The sequence below is a fragment of the Anabrus simplex genome, chromosome 1 (assembly GCF_040414725.1).
Source record: "Anabrus simplex isolate iqAnaSimp1 chromosome 1, ASM4041472v1, whole genome shotgun sequence".
Lineage (NCBI taxonomy): Eukaryota > Metazoa > Arthropoda > Insecta > Orthoptera > Tettigoniidae > Anabrus > Anabrus simplex.
This window is the reverse complement of record NC_090265.1, coordinates 212,948,569-212,969,551: the sequence shown is the minus strand read 5'-3', so window position 1 is coordinate 212,969,551 and position 20,983 is coordinate 212,948,569. Positions and strand designations below refer to the sequence as shown.

The window sequence follows — 20,983 nt, the reverse complement described above, 5'->3', positions numbered from 1 at the left end:
GTGTGCATACTTACATAAATAATGGCAGAGGTGTGTTCACAACTATCTGCGGCCTGGTCATTCCAGCACCGGAACTTTGGACTGTTAGATCGGCACCGTAGTACTGTTCGTTAAAAGTGAGAAAATGTGCGGTTTTTCATTTGATAGAGTATTTTATATGATAACATTGCTTTTAATCGCTATATTCCTACTGACGTTTTCGTAGTGACCTATGTTGACTTCAGTTAGAAAACCACAAAAACAGTCTTTCTGAGAATCCCGTAGCGAAGCATGGGTACATCAGCTAGTACTTTCCTATAAGACAACTTGCCCCTTTTAATATCACGTAGGTATGGCTTTTTCTAATAGTTTTGTTTCGTTTTTACACCATGAAGTAGCTCCTTTCTCTCTCTGATAATTTCAAGGCATTGTCCGAAATCACCCAGATTGCTTTCAATTTTCAATAAAATGTGCGTAAAACACTACTTTTTATTAAATCACACCAAAATTCCACTGCTATGGTTTATAAACACTTCTGCCGGTTGATCTCACTAGGAACTATAGTTATAATGCATTTCTTCCAGTTGCGACAATTGAAAGTATCCACTTAATGAAAATGCATAAACTTTCAACAATACCAGTGCACACTGGAAATTTTCCTAAGTATGAAGTCGACTCGTAATAAAAAATGCGGAATGCGGGAAACATAACCTCAGTGTCAAATTAAAATGTATGCAGAAGTGCAAAGCAACAGTGACTTGTCACTATGCAACAAGAAAAAGCAATTCTATCATACTGTCAGAAGCCACCTCTTTGTCTGAAATCACCCCGTTTGACGGTACTAAGCGAGTTGGCCGTGCACTTAGAATAGCATGGCTGTGAGCTTGCATTCAGGAGATAGTGGATTCCCCACTGTCGACACCTCTGAAGATAGTTTTCCATCGTTTCCCATTTTTACACCAGGCAAACGTTGGGGCTGTACCTTAATTAAAACAAAGGCCACGCCCACTTCCTACCCACTCCTAGCTCTTTCCTGTCCCATTGTCACCGTAAGACCTATCAGTGTAACATAAACCTTTTTTTTTTTATATTAAAAACTGAGTTAATCAGTTCAAAGTCGACAAACTTGAGCATATCAGTCCTTAATTGGTCCGTTAGTGGCTGGCCGGCAAGCAGATAGGTTTCCTCCGCTTTATCAATTTATTACTAGAGGAGCATTTGTAGAAACATAACGGGAGGTTTGTTCCGCTCTGATTCAAAAAGTCCGGTCCTGCAACAATCGAGCAAACGTCATCTGCCCTGACGGCACATACATGGCTAAAATTTTTACTGTGTATACAACGATGAACATATCAATGCAACCTATAAGGGTATTAACTTCAAAGGATGTCAAATTGAACTTTAAGATGGTAGATTCCTAGTGGCAGCAACAATACAAGCAGTGACAAGTAACATTTTATCAGTGGCTGACTCAGCTACTGGATCCATCCAGGGTGATGATACACATTGTAAGAGTGTAAAGGATAGGAGGAATGAGTGGACTATTCAATAGTGTTTTTAAATATGTTCCATGTCTTACGTGTTGGGTTACAACAAGTCTAGAGTTGAGGTTATACAGGAAAATGCTTAATGTTAATATGCTAAGATGTTGTATCTTGAGACTTGGGTAAGGAAGATTTTGATGTAAATACGCTGACGAAGGGAGTTAAGGCTCCCCAAGATAGCGGGTTCAAACCCGGCAGAGGTAATCGGATTTTTGAAGGGCGGAAAAAAGTCCAATCGACACTCCATGTCGTACGATGTCGGCATGTAAAAGATCTCTGGTGATACATTTGGTATTTACCCAACAAAATTAATTAAAATCTCAGCCATAGACGCCCAAGAGAGATCCGGTTTACTCTAGGTCCGCTAGATGGCAGACAGAGTAAATCGGAACGTCGAAATTGACGAGCAGACAGCCAGATGGCGTCAAATCGAAATGTCTGCAAAACGGTAGCTGAGGCATACGATTATTATTATTATTATTATTATTATTATTATTATTATTATTATTATTATTATTATTATTCAAATATTTATAATATATTGACAGGGCGGACCAAACAATCACCCGTTGTTACTCAGTTAACTCAGAAACTTTGAGTATAAGAACTGGGAACAATATTTCATAGATTCATACAGCACAAATCCCAGGTTAATGGGATGATGAGTTGACGAGAAAGATGGGATGTACTTTGGCATGTTTCGTAGTCTGTTATTTGGTTGTGCACACCATGCGCTCCCATTACTTACATTATGCGTCCACTCCTTTTTCACACATTAAAGTGAGAAAGGGTCCACCTATCCAATGCCTTTAAATAATGTAATTATGTTTTATTCATTAATGGGACTAGTTTCGACCTATATATTGTGAGGTCATCCTCAGCCACAACATAAGAGCATGATTAGAACAATATCAAAAGTATCTGAAGCACACACTAGAGTATAAAACTAAATACTTATATGTCTTACATTTACGTTGTCATAGAAGTAATAAATCATGCATATATATGGTGGATTCTCATGATGTTGATATTGTCTGTTTGACAGTGCAGGTGAAATTTGCTCAGTATAGCTGTATCTTGTGCTTCGTGAATAAATAAATAAATAAATAAGTTCATCAACTGTCAAAGGCTAGAGAAGGGTCCACCTATTCAATACCATTAGCTTGTATAGTGTCCTATATAACTGGTACTAGTTTGGACCCCACATACATTGGGTCATCTTCAGACACGATCCAACTGGAAAACATATGCTCACATACAACCAATAATATATTCATATATTTAGACTGCCAAAAATGCGACTAGTTAAGCAGTTATTTAGTTACTTCTGGAAAAACAAAACAAAGAACATTTGGTTCACAAAGATCATAAATGATTTAGAATTAAATTTATAAATGCTTCAAACTGAATGCAGAGAAGAAAAGAGAATTCTAAGGAATAAACACTTGCATTTGAACAAAGGAAGTACACCATTACTGACAACCAAAGGGCAGCCAGGTCCAGCAGGATGAAGAAGTTTTGGGAGCGGAAGAAGAAGCTGAAAAGCTGACTCTATTTAATACCATTAGACTTTAATGTATATGACTGATTAAAGTGCTCCAATGGGGGCATAAACTATGTAAAAAAGAAAACAATCTGCTATGACTCAATTTAAAATAAAAAACATTGATGAAGTCCAACAACACATCCAAAATTAAAACCAAATGACAAATTGCTGAGGTTGGTGCCAAACTATGTCGTCGCTCCTACAGCAACCAAACATAGTTTGGCACCAACCACAGCAGTTTTGATGTGTCATTTGATGTCAATTTTGGATGTGTTGCCGGACCTCATCAATGTTTTAAATTGAGACATACCAGATTGCTTTCTTTATTATTGGTTGTATGTGAGCATATGTTTTCCAATTGGATCATGGCTGAAGATGACCCAATGTATGTGGGGTCCAAACTAGTACCAGTTATATAGGACACTATGACACTATACAAGCTAATGGTATTGAATAGGTGGACCGTTCTCTACCCTTTGATAGTGATCAATTGTCAATACGGACCATAATGAAAATCATAACTTATGATTCATCAACTAGTTATTGCAAAATTGAAATGAGGCTTATTGTGATGATTGAGTTCCTCATTAAGAATTGATTGAGTTAACAGTAAGTAAAAACATACATGAACGTTGGAACAATACATTTTAAAATGATGGAAAACACATTAAAAACTCGAATTTCTGTCAAATAAACATTCTGAAATTAAAGCTTTGCCCTTGCATGCTTCCTTATTCTCAATTATGCAAAGCAGCGTGAGTAGAAGAAAGTTCACTAATGAGTAACTAATCAGAATTTATGTTTTTTGACGTGGCTGAGGGAGACATCTACAACATGGATCATTGTACTGTTTTGTCCGGTGGAAAAATCTTTGATTGTCAAATGGATCAAGTGTGAAGTAGATGTCTGAAAGAGAAAAGATAATAAATTGACTTGAAAAGCTTTCAGTCTGGCACAAGCTTCCGTGGCTTATTGACACACCAGATGCTATACATCAGGGGGCAAGTCTCGTGCAGCTTTACGTTTTGTTTCTCCTTTATCTACTTTGTATCCTCCAACACTAGTTCCTCTTCAAATCGATTTATTATCTTTTCTCTTTCAGACATTCTACTTCGCACTCGATCCATTTGACAATCAAAGATTTTTTCCACCGGACCAAACAGTTTAATGATCTGTACCAGCTGTACCGGCAATTACTGGTACAAGTAAACAAGGACATGAGATAGCACAATCCAAGAAAAATGAAAAAATGAAAGGCCAATACTTACCAAAAATCAGTAACGGTCCATTCAACAGAGGCAACTCGGATCATAACCTAGAGGTTTTCACGGTGGTAAATAGCAGAAAACATGAAAGAAAACCCAAAGATTTTACTTGAAAGAACTAAATGTTTAATTACTCAAACTAATGTTTACACATGACATTTAAGAAGAGCTCGTTAAATGGAAAGGTGCACCTTCAGTATTATTTACCTAAGTGCTAAACTGGTTAGTAAAATAGACTTTTAAAAAGTAACAGTGAATAATTGATTAGCTAAATAAAAGTAACAAATATACCTTTAAAACTATGAGTTACAGTTAATTATTTGTACTAATGTCTGTGGACTAATTTGACTGCTCGCCAGAGGAGCTCAAGAAATCCCCTTACGCTTACAAGATATTAGTTGTATATAAAAGATTTTGAAAAACTCTCTCTGTAGGAAAAATTACTTTTACATCAAATGAATATATGTTGGAGTGAGGCCGCAAGATACTCTCCTGAACCGGATCACGGGAGCCCAACTAGAAATTAATAACATGCATAGAAAGCATACATCAAAACCGAAAGGCGCTCCCAAAATAAAATGACAGTAAAAATATTGTTACATAGTCCTGGCACAGAAATAAGTCGTATGAAAACAGGTGTCCACTCGAGGTAATAATATTATGGTTAAAATTTAAAGACAAAACACATCAGGGCCGTAGCCCGTATCCAATGCATATCACGGAGGCATATTGTGATGGGTAAATGCCCTTACGAAGAACAACCGTACAAGGCTTCCACACATCATGGTTGCCGACAATGAACTGAGAGCACGCTCCATCGCTAGCAGCAGCAGAAGCGGGTAGTACAGGGAGTGAGTCTAAGATCGGCCTCGCTCTCAGGCAACCCTGAGGCGGACCCATAGACAACAGGAAAATTGCGACTTACATCAAATTAAAACAATAGAAGTACTCCGCGGACAGACGGAACATTGATACATTAAGCGACATTAGTCGCACAGTACATAAAATTAAACAGAATTGGAATAGGTTCCCAAAAGACACAAATTTCAAGGGTGAGACACCAAGGCCTAAAATGTTTGGGAAGAAAGGCTAAAAACGTGTTCCACCTGGGACAGCCTCCCTGCGGTATGCACAAGATAAACTCCTTCACCATACAGTGATCCCGAAACAAACTAAAATTTCAGAATATAAGGTCCATAAGGGATAATGACCACTGCACCAAAAACCATCATGATATACCACTAGAACACCCAGTTTCATTTCATTTTCAATCTCTTTTATCAATCGCAACTCTCAAGAGCAGTTCAACATTAAGTGAGCACCACAGAAGATCATGACTAACTAATGTAATTGTTACATGCTGAACCTCCTTTGCCTTAATTGAAGTTAATTCCTTTTCACTTCCTCACTTATTTTCCACCAGAGGTTACTAATTTCAATGTAATTCGAACCAAATCAGTGTTTATAAGGAAATTTTCCCCTTCATAAATTACCAAACTTCTTTTACTACCAGAGACACCCTTTTCTGTTCATCACGTGAAACCACGTAGAGTATACTAAAATCCAAAATTAACCTTGCAATTCAGCTACTGTAGAACACACAATCATTACCATTCTCTGCAGAATACCATAATTTTCAATGTCCGTGAAAAATAATTTGCAACGCATCTTCAATAGTTGTTTCCTTAAATGCATTTTCCCCTTTTAAATACTTGTCACCATATGTTTAACATTAAAATCAAAACTTCAGCTCTGACATTTTTCATCAGTTTTTTAAGTAGGAAGAAATGCAGCCTCTCGTTTCTTTTCAAAATCAAATTAGCATCACCACAAAATAAGAACGCAAAAAGGCAAGCATAGGGCAACAAGAAAAAATAGAATAAATTGGTGAATCGCATAAAACAGGACAACAAGGATACAAAAATTAGATTTAAATTTAAATTTTTAAGGAGCAATCGACTGAGCCAGGGCCAGAGCATACCACATAATAAGTTAGGACATACAGGAAGTGCAATTACCAGAGCAAGGTGCAAAAGCATAAGTATCGCACAAATATACCACCAACACAGAATGGCGAACAATTAACGTACGTGCACAAGTCCAACGGTCTTGAGAAAAGAGTAATTTTTGATACCAGTTTCAATCAGCAATGCAATAATCAGGTTCAGATTCACCATACAGCAGAAGCCCATCACAAGTTAGCATCAAACACTACTCCCACATACCACAAACACGGAGTTAAATAACAGCGTCAGCAGAAAGCTTACTTTGGTAAACACATTAAGGCAAGGCCTACATCGCATGTACATTCAAAGCTTGGTCGGAACCGACCACAACCAAATTAAGATAACATAATCAGCCATTGATCGGTAAGGAACCTTTTTAAAACAGGAACATGTCACACTGGCATACACCCCAAAGCAGAGTTAATATCAAATTCTTAGATCATAACAGTCCCAGCACTTCAACTCGGTGAGCAATTATCAATTTTAAAATCTTTTTAAAATACACAATCAAGGTCATTGAATAAATTTTTAACTTTTACTGGTTCAACACTCCGAATCATAATACCTCACCTAATTGCACACAAAGAATGAGAAGAAACAGTTACTTCAATTAAACGATAATAGACACCTACCACAAGTTTTAGTTAAATGAAGATATTCTAGGGTTAGAGGTACAGATATTCGAGACAAGAATAACGTTGGCAGATACAGTTGGAGACTTCTATTTCAATAAGATGGTGTGGTCTGGATAGGTTTGTCAACGACAACTGAACTAGCAACAATACCAAGCCAAGAATAATACTAAGATGGAGAAGAATATATACTCAATGGTTTCTTCATAACACCACAGGAAAACAGAATAGATAATGGATTAAGGAAATTCAGGAGGGAAAACCAATCCGAAGTCACATAACCTTCAACTTCATCTATTAACAACACCTAATTAAATAAGAAAAGGCGATGAAATCCCCCTGAAACCAGATGATCCTCAGGAAATTCAGAGCAGTGACCTATACAACATAATCTACAGGTTGCCTTTCAAGGCCTCAGCGATAAACCGGTCTATAAATATGTGACATCCACGTCACCCTGTCGCCACACTGCTAAACAGGTACCTTTCCCATACACCCAGGAGACCAGACAAATAAAATATAAATGGCAGAAGAGATGGCAGGACGTTAAAAGATGCTCAAAGTCAATGAAGAAGGTACTTAACCAATAAATCCCATAATCCATCAGTTGGGTTACTTCTGTACCGCCTAAAGACCACTAGCTAGTCCCATACCTAGCTAATAACCCCACAGAATGGCAAGATGACAAAACAACCTTGTCAAGAGACAATTAAGATCCACTGAAGAAAAGAAAACGTCATAGAGTGACAGGTAAACTTTAACTAGGCTTTACAAAAGGTAAAATTAAATACAAGGCAACGTCAGATCAACAGGTAATGCAAGGGGACAAGAAGTGAAGAAACCAGGACACCCAAAACCAACAAGTTACATAAGACCAGTAAAATTATTCCATCCAAGAGATAGACCCATACGAAAGTTTATTCCCAAATTTACAAAGACACAAGGTACAATCAAAGGCAACGCATGGCCCATACCCGACATGTCATAACAAATCAATTACACAATACAATAACTACAATACAACCATGACAAACCTCAACAACACACATCAGCCCCAATAGGGATAAAGGATAGTACAACCCTCAATGTCACGCTGTGAAGCCATCATGCCCACCCCAAAATATAACCCCAACAATAAATCTATGGTACCAATATCATCACCCAAACACCAACCATAACCAAATCCTATTAGGTAAAAAGGAATTCCAATCCTCCGGTTAAGGTCCACACTTGCACACCAAAGCACAATAACAGTAGATATGATAGGGGCACTGATGGAATCCACAACTCAAAATGGAATACAATAAAATAAGAATAGGTTAGCAGAAATGTTCAAATGAAGGCATCCAGGGTACATAATGACTATGGCAGCACACAAACTAGCAATGCAGGGAACAGGCAGACCCAAGAAGAATTAATTCATCAGCCAACATTCACCACCGCAGGAAAAATATTTCAGGTTAGGTTAATAATTTCATCCTAAAAATTCATAAATTGGAAACCAGAAGCAGGCCACAGTCCAGATGGATACTCCACTATCAGATGAAAAATATAATCCATAATCAGGCACAAGGCACATCAGCTATGGAGAAAACCAAAAGCCAATAAGTGGGAAGGAGAAAAGGGAGGAGGAAGTAGCTTCTGCAGCTATCAGAAAAGATAGGACTGACCAGGAGGGGAGGGGATCAAATGAGGTGGGTAGGATTGAGGCTCTGGTCATGGGGGATTCCATCGTAGGGAAAGTGTGTGGAGGATAGGGAACGAGGATAGAATGTTATCCAGGAATTAGGTTGAGGCAGATGTTGAGGAAAGTAGAAGAGAGGGAGGAGGGGAAGGAGAAAGTGGTAGTGTTTCACATTGGTACCAACAACATAAGGCAAGCTGATATAAGTACCAACATAGTTGGAGATGTGTGGGATCTGGTAAATGCAGCACGGGTGAAGTTTAAGAAAGCGGAGATCGTTATTATTGGAATACTGTATAGGAGGGATACTGACTGGAGGGTGATTGGGGATTTAAATGAGACTATGGAGTGGGTATGTGGGAAACTGAGAGTGAAATTTCTAGATCCTAATGGGTAGGGAGGAGATAGGGATCTGTCCTCAGATGGCCTTCACTTAAACCGCAGTGGTACGTATAAATTAGGAAATTTGTTTGGAAGGGTAATAGGGATTTTTCAACTTGTATTGTGTAAACTGTTTCAGGCTCCCCTCATTTTTCACTGACGATGGCTCAAGCGAGCCGAAACATGTTTGAATTTGTTTGCTCCGTCTAGTGACGGAATATTTGTTGTGTTGAGTTGGGAGGATGCTCTCGTTTTTCACCTTTGTAAAGTGAAGTAACTATTGATCGGTGGAAAACGGTAAATAAAGATGTAAACAGACTCTGTGATGGGTTTAAAGCAATTGTTGAGGAATGTGAAAATAGGCTTGTACCTTTAAAGGTGGTAAGGAATGGTAAAGATCCACTATATTGGAACAGAGAAGTAAAGAGACTAAGAAGGAGGTGCGGGTTGGAAAGAAATAGACTTGGAAATGGCTGTGGAAGTAAGGAGAAATTGAAGGAACTTACTAGGAAATTGAATCTAACAAAGAAGTCAGCTAAGGATAACACGATGGCAAGCATAATTGGTGGCCATACTAATTTTAGTGAAAAATGGAATGGTATGTATAGGTTCTTTAAGGCAGAAACAGGTTCCAAAAAGAACATTGGAGGAATCATTAATGAACAAGGGGAGTGTGTATGCGAGGATCTTCAAAAGGCAGAAGTATTCAGTCATCAGTATGTAAAGATTGTTGGTTACAAAGATAATGTCCAGATAGAGGAGGTGACTAATACTAAAGAAGTATTACCTATGACAACAATGACATATACAGTAAGATACAAAAGTTGAAAATTTGAAAAGCAGCTGGAATTGATAAGGTTTAGATATTTAGATATTTAGATATTTAGATATTTTATTCTTCCACCATCAAGTACAGAAAATGTACACTAGGTATTGTCAGTATAAATAAAAATAATCTATATACAATATCTTAGTAATTATGCCTGAGTCATTAGAAAAATTATTTTAGCTACCTATATTATGTCAGTTTTTGAAATACCACATTCTAGATACTCTTCTACACTATAAAATGCCTTTTTCCTTAAGAATTGTGACAGTACCCTGTTAAATGCACTATTGTCTCATGTTCGAATAGGTAGTGGAAGCTTATTGTACATCTTAAGCTGTTGATAACAGTGGCTGTTTGTGCTTTTACTAAGCCTGGAGTAAGGAGTATCCAGATCATTCTTGTATCTTGTGTCGTGCATGTGAACTGTAGATCTTTCTTTAAATTTGGAAAGATTCTCTTTCACATGCATAATATTTGTAAGAATATATAAACAGGGAACTGTCATAATTTTTAGGCTCACAAAGGAAGTTTTACAGGAGTCTCTAAATTCTAATCCAGCAATTAGACGGACTGCCTTTTTCTGCCATATAAATACATTATTTGATGTGGGACAATTTCCCCATAACCTGATCCCATACAGTATATGAGGGTGAAAGAAAGCATGATAGGATGCAAGTAGCATATCCCGACTGATGCAGGTTTTCAGTTTCCGCAACAGATACCACACCCTGGATAATCTCTTACAGAGTTCTGATGTATGTATTTCCCATGTAAGTCTTGTATCTACATGTATGCCTAATAATTTAACAGAATTACGGCAGCCATTATTTACAGTGTGATCCAAGGTAAATATGATATTTTCTGTTTTAGTGACGTTAATAGTTAATTTATTGTGATGAAACCAGTTTTCAGCAATTTTAACAGATGTGCTGACTTGGTTTTGTAGTGTTGTGATATCAACATTACTGTTTACGAAAGTTGTATCATCAGCATATAGAACTGATGTGCAGGGAACATTACATGCTAGGTCATTGATATAGACCAAAAACAGGAAAGGTCCCAAAACAGACCCTTGTGGGACACCTGCTTTAACCGTTTCCATACCAGATTTTTTATCACTTATTACCACCATCTGTCTCCTTTGATGGAGATAGGATGCCATTAATTTCAGTTCATGACCCCTTACTCCATAATAACCAAGCTTGTGAATTAGGATTTCATGCGAGACACAATCAAAAGCTTTCGTCAGGTCAATTAATGTAGCACCTGTGACTGTTTTATTCTCAAAATTATTTAATATGTCTTTGATGACACATTCAACTGCTTTTATCGTTGAATGACCCTTCCTAAATCCAAACTGTTTGTTGTAAAGCAAATTATTTCTGAAAAAGTACTCGTCGAGTTGTATAAATATACAGGATTCAATAATTTTGCTCAGAATGGGTACTATTGTTATAGGGCGGTAATTTGATGGGCACATTCTATCCCCCTTTTTAAAGATAGGTATCACTTTAGACATCTTTAAACACTCAGGAAAAACACATTGTCTAAGCATTAAATTTATTAAAAATGTCAATGGCATTAATATCATGTCAATAACTGCTTTGATTGTATTGTTAGAGAGACCATAAATGTCTTGGGTACTAGATGAATTCAAATTTGTGACAATACTTCTGACTGTTTGCAGATTTACTTCCGCCCACCTAAAATCATTATTCAGTACATTTGAGGGAAGATCAAAGTTATGCAACCAGTCTGAGAAATTATGTTTACTTGCATCCCCATCTGATGAAATGCTATTATCCTGATCACATGTGCTTTCATGTGCACTGATAAAATACCTATTACACTGATCAGGTTCTAGAGGAATCACATCTTTGTTATTTAAAGTATGACTAGCACTTCTTATGATAGACCATGCAGCTTTGCATTTATTGTTCGCACTTTGGATATACCTGTCATTTGCTGCAAGTTTAGCCTCATGTATATGTTTTTTATATAATTTCCTGTAGTTTTTGAATATTTCTTTATCCTCTAAATTATTATTTAATTTATACTTATTATAATAAGCTAACATAATGCTACGCATTTTACCCAAATTAGGCGTAAACCAGTTTTTAACTCTATTTCTTGGTTTAGAGCTGTTGGCCTTTAAAGTTACAACTTTTTCAGGGAAGGCTGAATTAAAATATATAATTATCATGTTAATGAAATAAGAAAATGCAAGGTTGACATCATTCATGGCATAAAGGCTAGTCCAGTCTGTTCTTATTAACTTGTCTTGGAATTCATTAACCCCTTTAATTGATATGACACGTCTGATGCATTTTAATTCTTTTGATGACTCGATGACTCTTCTCTTACAGTTAACTTTAAATTCAACCCAAATACCACCATGGTCTGACAATACATCTTGTCCTAGAAATGAACATTTGTAAAATGATTTGTGTACATTGGTTACAACATTATCTAGGCATGCATTATTTCTTGTGGGTTTACCATGTGTACAATATAAGTCATGCGATCTTAACATATTAAGGAAGTTTTGAGTATTTTGTGATACCTCTAAGATATTTACATTAAAGTCACCAGCTATAGCAATCTGTTGATCATATTTACAAGTTAAATAAGAAATCAACTTCTCTAACTGTGATATAAATAATTTTATATTGGTGTTAGGGGCACGATACACAGATACTACAACAAAATCATATTCACACAATCTAATAGCTACTGATTCACATAGGTTATTAATGCAAAAGGAGGAAACATCTATTACTTCAAATTTAAGTGATTTCTTAACATATATTGCAGCTCCACCATGTGTTAGTGGGAAGTCTCTAGTAAAAATACTTCCTAATTCAAAATCATGAGGTATATATAGATTGGTCTCATCTCTAGTCAGCCAGTGCTCATTTACACACAAAACATCAGTAGGCATTTTATTGAGTATTACATCTAATTCATCCAGTTTATTTCTAATTGACTGTAAGTTAATGTGAAAAATAACTATGTTGCTCATGATTGTTTCTACTGGTTCATTGATTTTAGTGAACTGATGATAACCTAACCTAGACTGTCTACCTTGCACATTAATACTATTCTCCAATACAGTTTTAAAAGTACCTAACCTGTCTAGACTACTATAAGCATTAATATCATTCCTTGGCTCTAACACAACAGACCGACCTACATCGGTCACTTTCTCTAGTTTTTTAGAGGAATAGGAAAAGTTTTACACTCGACATCTTTAATTGCATTAGCAAACTCTAATATACTATTTACAACGTACCTTTTTCCCAACCTATTTAGGTGCAGACCATGCCAGGTATGAAATCTTCTTCCTAAATTACTTATATCTACATATTTTACATTCTTGAAGTGCCTACATATTTTCAAAAGTTCTTCATTGACCTTGTTTACCTCCTTGTTAACACAAGACCATGCCGGAAGATCGTGTCTATGAGGAACCGAAAATACCACAACATTGGTGTGATGCAACTCTTGGAGTCTTGATCTGAGGGAAGATATCATTCCCCTTGCGTTATTTCTTCCCACGTCGTTAGTCCCTGCTAGATAAACAGCAACCCCCATAGCTCCTAAATGTTTACAGTATTTTTTACTTTCTGAGGTTATGTCATTAAAATTTGCACCAGGCTTAATCACAGCAGAAACATCATGCTTGCTGTTTCTAATTAATTCTGAAGCAATATTCCTCCCCTGACTATCGGCAAAAAGTCTTATCTTCACAGATTTTCGCGAGGTTTTGCAACTTGGTTTTACAATATTCTTGTTACTTTCACTTCGAACATCCAACAAATTTACTTCAGAGCTGTTATCTACAGATTCATGAGTGCCGCTTGCAAGGGGTTCAAACCTATTCTTTAAAACAGGAAAGTGACAATCGTCCTTTATCTGCTTTTTGAAGCCCGCGTATTTTACCGGCACCGATTCCCATCGTCTACAGTTTTTAGGCCTAACTGTTTCAGTTCGCACAGGTTCATAATTCGAATCCAACTCGAACTCTAATCCACAGTTCAAATATTTACACTCCATCACATTAATCTTATCCTTAAGTGCGTCATTTTCAGCTTTAAGTTCCTCAATGTCATTTCGCAAAATATTGATAATTTCCAACGCATTTTCATGCTCTCGATCTTTAGATTTCGAACCGCCATCACCGATAACAATATTCGCAACGCACTGATCACAAAACCAGTCTTCAATTGCATTAAATTTTTCCTCCCTGGACCTCTTCCCGCACTTAAAATGCCACCAACGATCGCACAATTTACACAGGATGCCGTTTTTAACTGTTTTACGGCATTTACCGCACTTATCATCAAGTTTTACACTTACTTTCTCGGGAGTAGACATAACCGTGTTCACAATACCGCACGCCATTTTTAAGTTAATTAGAAATGCTAAAATACGTCACTCTTATGATATTTTGAACACTCAAAATTCTAGTCAGATTTGGAAATCTCTTCGCGAAATGGGATTATGCAAAAACAAGACAAATGACAACAACTGTAATGTACCACTAGCTGACCTAAGCTCATACTTTAGCTCACGATCCTCTCAGATTGACGAACAGACCAATCAGCAGTAATTAATAGAATATACTCAAAAATAAGATATAATGGCGAGCAGTTCTACTTTTCTCATGTGACCCCCAGTGACGTTAGGGAAGTCTTCAGTGAAATAAAGTCAGGGTCCACTGGCCATGATGGAATCAACCTGTCTCTTTTAAAAAGAATCATAGACATGGTTTCATGGGATATACTAAAGACAATGGGTTGGGATATAGTACCATATCTGAAGTACTTGATTATTATTTTCATGAAGGAGCTATACCATATGAATGGAGAGTTGCTATAGTAGCCCCTGTGTATAAAGGAAAGGATGATAGACATAAAGCTGGAAATTACAAGCCAGTCAGTTTGACATGCATTGCATGAAACCTTTGGGAAGGCATCCGTTCTGATTATATTAGACATGTTTGCAAAATTAATAACTGGTTTGACAGAAGACAGTTTGGGTTTAGGTAAGGTTATTCCACTGAAGCTCAGCTTGTAGGATTCCAGCAAGTTATAGCAGATATCCGGGATTCAGGAGGTCAAAAGGACTGTACAGCGATTGACATATCTAAGGCATTTGATAGGGTAGATCATGAGAGAGTACTGGCAAAAATTAGTGCTATTGGACTAGAAAAAAAAGGGCGACTGAATGGGTGGCTATATTTCTAGAAAATAGAACTCAGAGAATGAGTAGGAGAAGCTTTATCTGACCCTGTAATAATTAAGAGGGGAATTCCTCAAGGCATTATTATTGGACCTTTGTTTCTTATATAAATCAATATATGTGTAAAGAAATGGAATCAGAGATAAGGCTTTTTGCAGTGATGTTATTGTGTACAGAGTAATAAATAAGTTACAAGATTGTGAGCAACTGCAAAATGACGTCGATAATGTGAGATGTACAGTAGGCAATGGGTGATAATAAACAGGGTTAAAAGTCAGGTTGTGAGTTTCACAAATAGGAAAGGTCTTCTTAGTTTTAATTACTGCGTTGATGGGGTGAGAGTTCCTTTTGGGGATCACGTAAGTATCTAGGTGTTAATATAAGGAAAGATCTACATTGGGTTAATTACATAAATATGATTGTAAATAAAGGGTACAGATCTCTCCACATGGTTATGAGGGTATTTAGGGGTTGTAGTTAGGATGTAAAAGAGAAGGCATATAAGTCTGTGGTAAGACCCCAACTAAAGAATGGTTCCAGTGTATAGCACCCTCACCAGGATTACTTGGTTCAAGAACTGGAAAAAATCCAAAGAAAAGCAGCCTGAGATGTTCTGGCTGATTTCCGACAGGAGAGTAGCGTTACAAAAATGATGCAAAGTTTGGGAGAAAGGAGACGAGCTGCTCAAGTAAGTGGTATGTTCCGAGCTGTCAGTGGAGAGATAGTGTTGAATGACATCAGTAGATGAATAAGTTTGAGTGGTGTCTTTAAAAATAGGAAAGATCACAATATGAAGAAAAAGTTGGAATTCAAGAGAACAAATTGGGGCAAATATTCGTTTATAGGAAGGGGAGTTAGGGATTGGAATAACTTACTAAGGGAGATGTTCAATAAATTCCCTGTTTCTTTGCAATCATTTAAGAAAAGGCTAGGAAAACAACAGATAAGGAATCTGCCACCTGGGCGACTGCCCTAAATGCAGATCAGTAGTGATTGATTTGGAGGTACATTCACGGAAACGAGGTGGCCTAGGGAGTGGTGATAAGGGAATAGGGAACTGGAAATCAAGTAGGGATGACATAAAATATTTGGGGTTGAACTGTAGAAGTATTGTAAAGAAAGGAATAGAACTAATTTAATAGATATATATTTACCAGATATTGTAAAAGGAGTTGAATCATGGCTGAGAAATAATATAATGGATGCAGAAATTTTCTCATGGAACTGGAGTGTGTACCGTAGAGATAGGATAGGGATGGTGGTAGGGGGAGTATTCATTCTGGTGAAAGAAGAATCTGTAGGCTACGAAAAAGTTAAAGATGCGACACATGAATTTCTAGGTGTAAGGCTCATTTCTAAAGATAATAGGCAACTTGATATATTTGGAGTGTACAGACCGGGAAAGGGTAGCACTGACACGGATTCAGAATTATTTGATAAGATAATCAGCTATGTAGGAAATGACAAGGAAAGAAATGTGATTGTAGAGGGAAATCTGCATTTACCAGATGTCAATTGGGAAGGAAATGCGAACGACAGGAAGCATGACCAACAAATGGCAAATAAGTTAATATGGTAAGGACAGCTGAATCAGAAAGTGATGGAACCAACCAGAGGGGAAAATATCCTGGATGTGGTGCTGATAAAACCAGATGAGCTCTATAGAGAAACTGAAGTAACAATTGGTATTAGTGATCATGAAGCTGTTTTTGTCGTAGTTAAAAATAAAGGTGATAGAAAGGAAGGTCTTAAAAGTAGGACTATTAGGCAGTACCATATGGCTGATAAAGCGGGCATGAGGCAGTTTCTAAAAAGTAACTATGATCGGTGGAAAACGGTAAATAAAAATGTAAACAGACTCCGGGATGGATTTAAAGAAATTGTTGAGGAATGCGAAAACAGATTTGTACCTTTAATGGAGGTAAGGAATGGTAAAGACCCACCTTATTATAATAGAGAAGTAAAGAGACTAAGAAGGAGGTGCAGACTGGAAAGAAACAGAGTTAGAAATGGCTGTGGAAGTAGGAAGAAATTGAAGGAACTTACTAGAAAATTGAATCTAGCAAAGAAGGCAGCTGAGGATAACATGATGGCAAGCATAATTGGCAGTCATACAAATTTTAGTGAAAAATGGAAGGGTATGTATAGGTATTTTAAGGCAGAAACCGGTTCCAAGAAGGACATTCCAGAAATAATTAATGAACAAGGGGAGTGTGTATGTGAGGATCTTCAAAAGGCAGAAGTATTCAGTCAGCAGTATGTAAAGATTGTTGGTTACAAGGATAATGTCCAGATAGAGGAGGAGACTAAGGCTAAAGAAGTATTAAAATTTACATACGATAACAATGACTTCTACAATAAGATACAAAAGTTGAAAACTAGAAAAGCGGCTGGAATTGATAAGATTTCTGGGGAAGTACTAAAGACAATGGGTTGGGATATAGTACCATATCTGAAATATTTGATTATTGTTTGGTTGAAGGAGCTATACCATATGAATGGGGGGTTGCTATAGTAGCCCCTGTGTATAAAGGAAAGGGTGATAGACATAAAACTGAAAATTACAGGCCAGTAAGTTTGACATGCATTGTATGTAAGCTTTGGGAAGGCATTCTTTCTGATTATATTAGACATGTTCGATAGAAGGCAGTTCAGTTTTAGGAAAGGTAATTCCACTGAAGCTCAACTTGTAGGATTCCAGCAAGATATAGCAGATATCTTGGATTCAGGAGGTCAAATGGACTGTATCGCGATTGACCTGTCTAAAGCATTTGATAGGGTGGATCATGGGAGACTACTGGGAAAATGAGTGCAGTTGGACTAGATAAAAGAGTGACTGAATGGGTTGCTATATTTCTAGAAAATAGATCTCAGAGAGTTAGAGCTTTATCTGACCCTGTAATAATTAAGAGGGGAATTCCTCAAGGCAGTATTATCGGACCTTTATGTTTTCTTATATATATAAATGATATGGGTAAAGGAGTGGAATCAGAGGTAAGGCTTTTTGCGGATGATGTTATTCTCTATAGAGTAATAAATAAGTTACAAGATTGTGAGCAACTGCAACGTGACCTCGAAAATGTTGTGAGATGGACAGCAGGCAATGGTATGTTGATAAATGGGGTTAAAAGTCAGGTTGTGAGTTTCACAAATAGGAAAAGTCCTCTCAGTTTTAATTACTGCATTGATGGGGTGAAAGTTCCTTTTGGGGATCATTGTAAGTATCTAGGTGTTAATATAAGGAAAGATCTTCATTGGGGTAATCACATAAAAGGGATTGTAAATAAAGGGTACAGATCTCTGCACATGGTTATGAGGGTGTTTAAGGGTTGTAGTAAGGAATTACAGAAGAGGGCATATAAGTCTCTGGTAAGACCCCAACTAGAGTATGGTTCCAGTGTACGGGACCCTCACCAGGATTACCTGATTCAAGAACTGGAAAAAATCCAAAGAAAAGCAGCTTGATTTGTTCTGAATGATTTCCGTCAAAAGAGTAGTGTTACAAATATGTTGCAAAGTTTGGGCTGGGAAGAATCGAGAGAAAGAAGGAGAGCTGTTCGACTATGTGGTATGTGATATAGATGTTGATTCCCATAGGGAATCCACGGTATGCACTAGCCTTGCGTCTTGATAGGTGTGCTAAGTACCAACTGATGAGCCCAACTTAGCACACGAGGGCGAAACGGAGGCAACCAAGAATGAGTTAGATGGAAAATTTATAATGTCCAATAACGGACCATTATATTGGTATTATAAGTGGTATGTTCCGAGCTGTCAGCGGAGAGATGGCGTGGAATGACATTAGTAGACGAAAAAGTTTGAGTGGCGATTATAAAAGTAGGAAAGATCACAATATGAAGATAAAGTTGGAATCCAAGAGGACAAACTGGGGCAAATATTCATTTATAGGAAGGGGAGTTAGGGATTGGAATAATTTCTTTGAAATCTTTTAGGAAAAGGCTAGGAAAACAACAGATAGGGAATCTGCCACAAGGGCGACTGCCCTAAATGCAGATCAGTATTGATTGATTGATTGATTGATTGATTGATTGATTCGGAGAACCAGGAAAGGCACATAAGCCCAAGCACAAGGCTAACAGGTCATCCGCACCAGCACCAGCTGCCAGAATTCAACCATAACCAATGATTAGCCCATAACCCCACAATAAATGAATGACATGGGTGAAATGACACGAACCTCTGCCCAGCAACTCACCAACCCACACCAACCATGAGACTGTGTAAAAATGGAGTAGTCCATTCCTGCAGTTTTGCAAACACCAACCTCACAGTTAGCACAGATTAGCAAACGCACAACAAAAGCAAGAGCCACCACCATGCACAAATGATAGATAACTAAAATAATTCACCCACAGGTTAATATAAGCTCAACTGTCATGTCAAGATATTACACCAATAATTAATGTGACCAACCTACAAGTTACCGCAGAAGGATTAAAAGAATTAACAATTTAAAAAGTTACAAGCCCAAGTCTACTAATTCACCACGGTGCATATTAAATTCTAAACCTCTTTAAATAATTCGCCACCGTTAGGTTTCAATAAATTTAGGAGAAACAGAATTAACATGAAAACCATATCAATTAGGCCATAAGTCAGTATTAGCCATAAATATTCACATACCGTGAAAGTAAAACGAGCACATGAAACCAGAAACAATCAAATAGAAGGCCTTAGATAATAACGATGGCAGATACATCACCATACATGTCGGTACTATACTGCTCACACATGGAAACACACGATGGTCACCTCTAAGGTTAGGTTACGTATAGGTAAATTCACACACAAGATACAACGCAGAAAAACAACATTAGAAATAGTACCTTCACATATAATATGCCAATACATGCGCCGCCAAGGTACACACGCAAGGAATGATGATAATTATGTGAAGTCTGAGAACTAAAACATCACCGTGCTCGATAGCTGGAGTCGCTTAATTGCGGCCAGTATCCAGTATTCGGGAGATCGTGGGTTCGAACCCCACTGTCGGCAGCCCTGAAGATGGTTTTCCGTGGTTTCCCATTTTCACACCAGGCAAATGCTGGGGCTGTACCTTAATTAAGGCCACGGCCGCTTCCTTCCCACTCCTAGCCCTTCCCTGTCCCATCGTCACCATAAGACCTATCTGTGTCGGTGCGACGTAAAGCAAATAACAAAAAAAAAAAAAGAACTTAAACATCAGGCCAGGGCAGATAACACAATAGTATGTTCTCAGAGCACAAACTATCACTCATAATCACATATTACATTCAAAAATCTAAATGAATTTCACATGAAAATCGATTATTAATTAAGCTCACCAAGTAGAAATAAAACTAGTTCACACCGAAATAGTCGACCTTTCATACCACCAGGTAATAAAAATATCAATGCAGATAACACACACGAAGTACACTGAGCACACCGCAAATCATGGTACACTCATGGCTCAAACCCAATCGATTCGTACCGAAATATCAATAATCTCCAAAATTTCACTTTTCAACACAAATACATAAGATTTCAATGATAGAAAACATGCAGGACTCACCAATCTATGATGAAAAGAAAGGATAAATACAGGGCACCTGAAAACAGCAAGGCAGGACAGCAGCGCACACCAGTACATATCAGCTGATAGAAGACTACAACCTCATACCCATGACCCGAAACAGTCACCAACAGCGCGAAGACGAACAACACGGAACTCCAAGGTGATATTAACATGAAACAAAATTCAACTAGTTTTAACAAGATGATTGCATTCCTTTTACAATAATATCCTACATCATTCTCTTTTTGTTCTACAGGTCCCTCCTTCAATACTTCAGCCATTTACCACCGTGCCAGCAAAAGAATTTAGATGG

At 37.4% G+C, this 20,983-nt stretch overlaps 1 protein-coding gene across 1 annotated transcript in view; it reads right to left on the bottom strand.

Annotated features, from left to right (window-relative positions):
- Window positions 1–20,771, bottom strand: part of LOC137503216 (uncharacterized) — an 89,433-nt gene extending 68,662 nt beyond the window's left edge. Inside the window, exon 1 of the mRNA XM_068230744.1 lies at window positions 20,668–20,771. The gene's annotated coding sequence lies outside the window, so the exon portion shown is untranslated. The remainder of the gene's footprint in view (window positions 1–20,667) is intronic.
- Window positions 20,772–20,983: the final 212 nt, after the last annotated feature.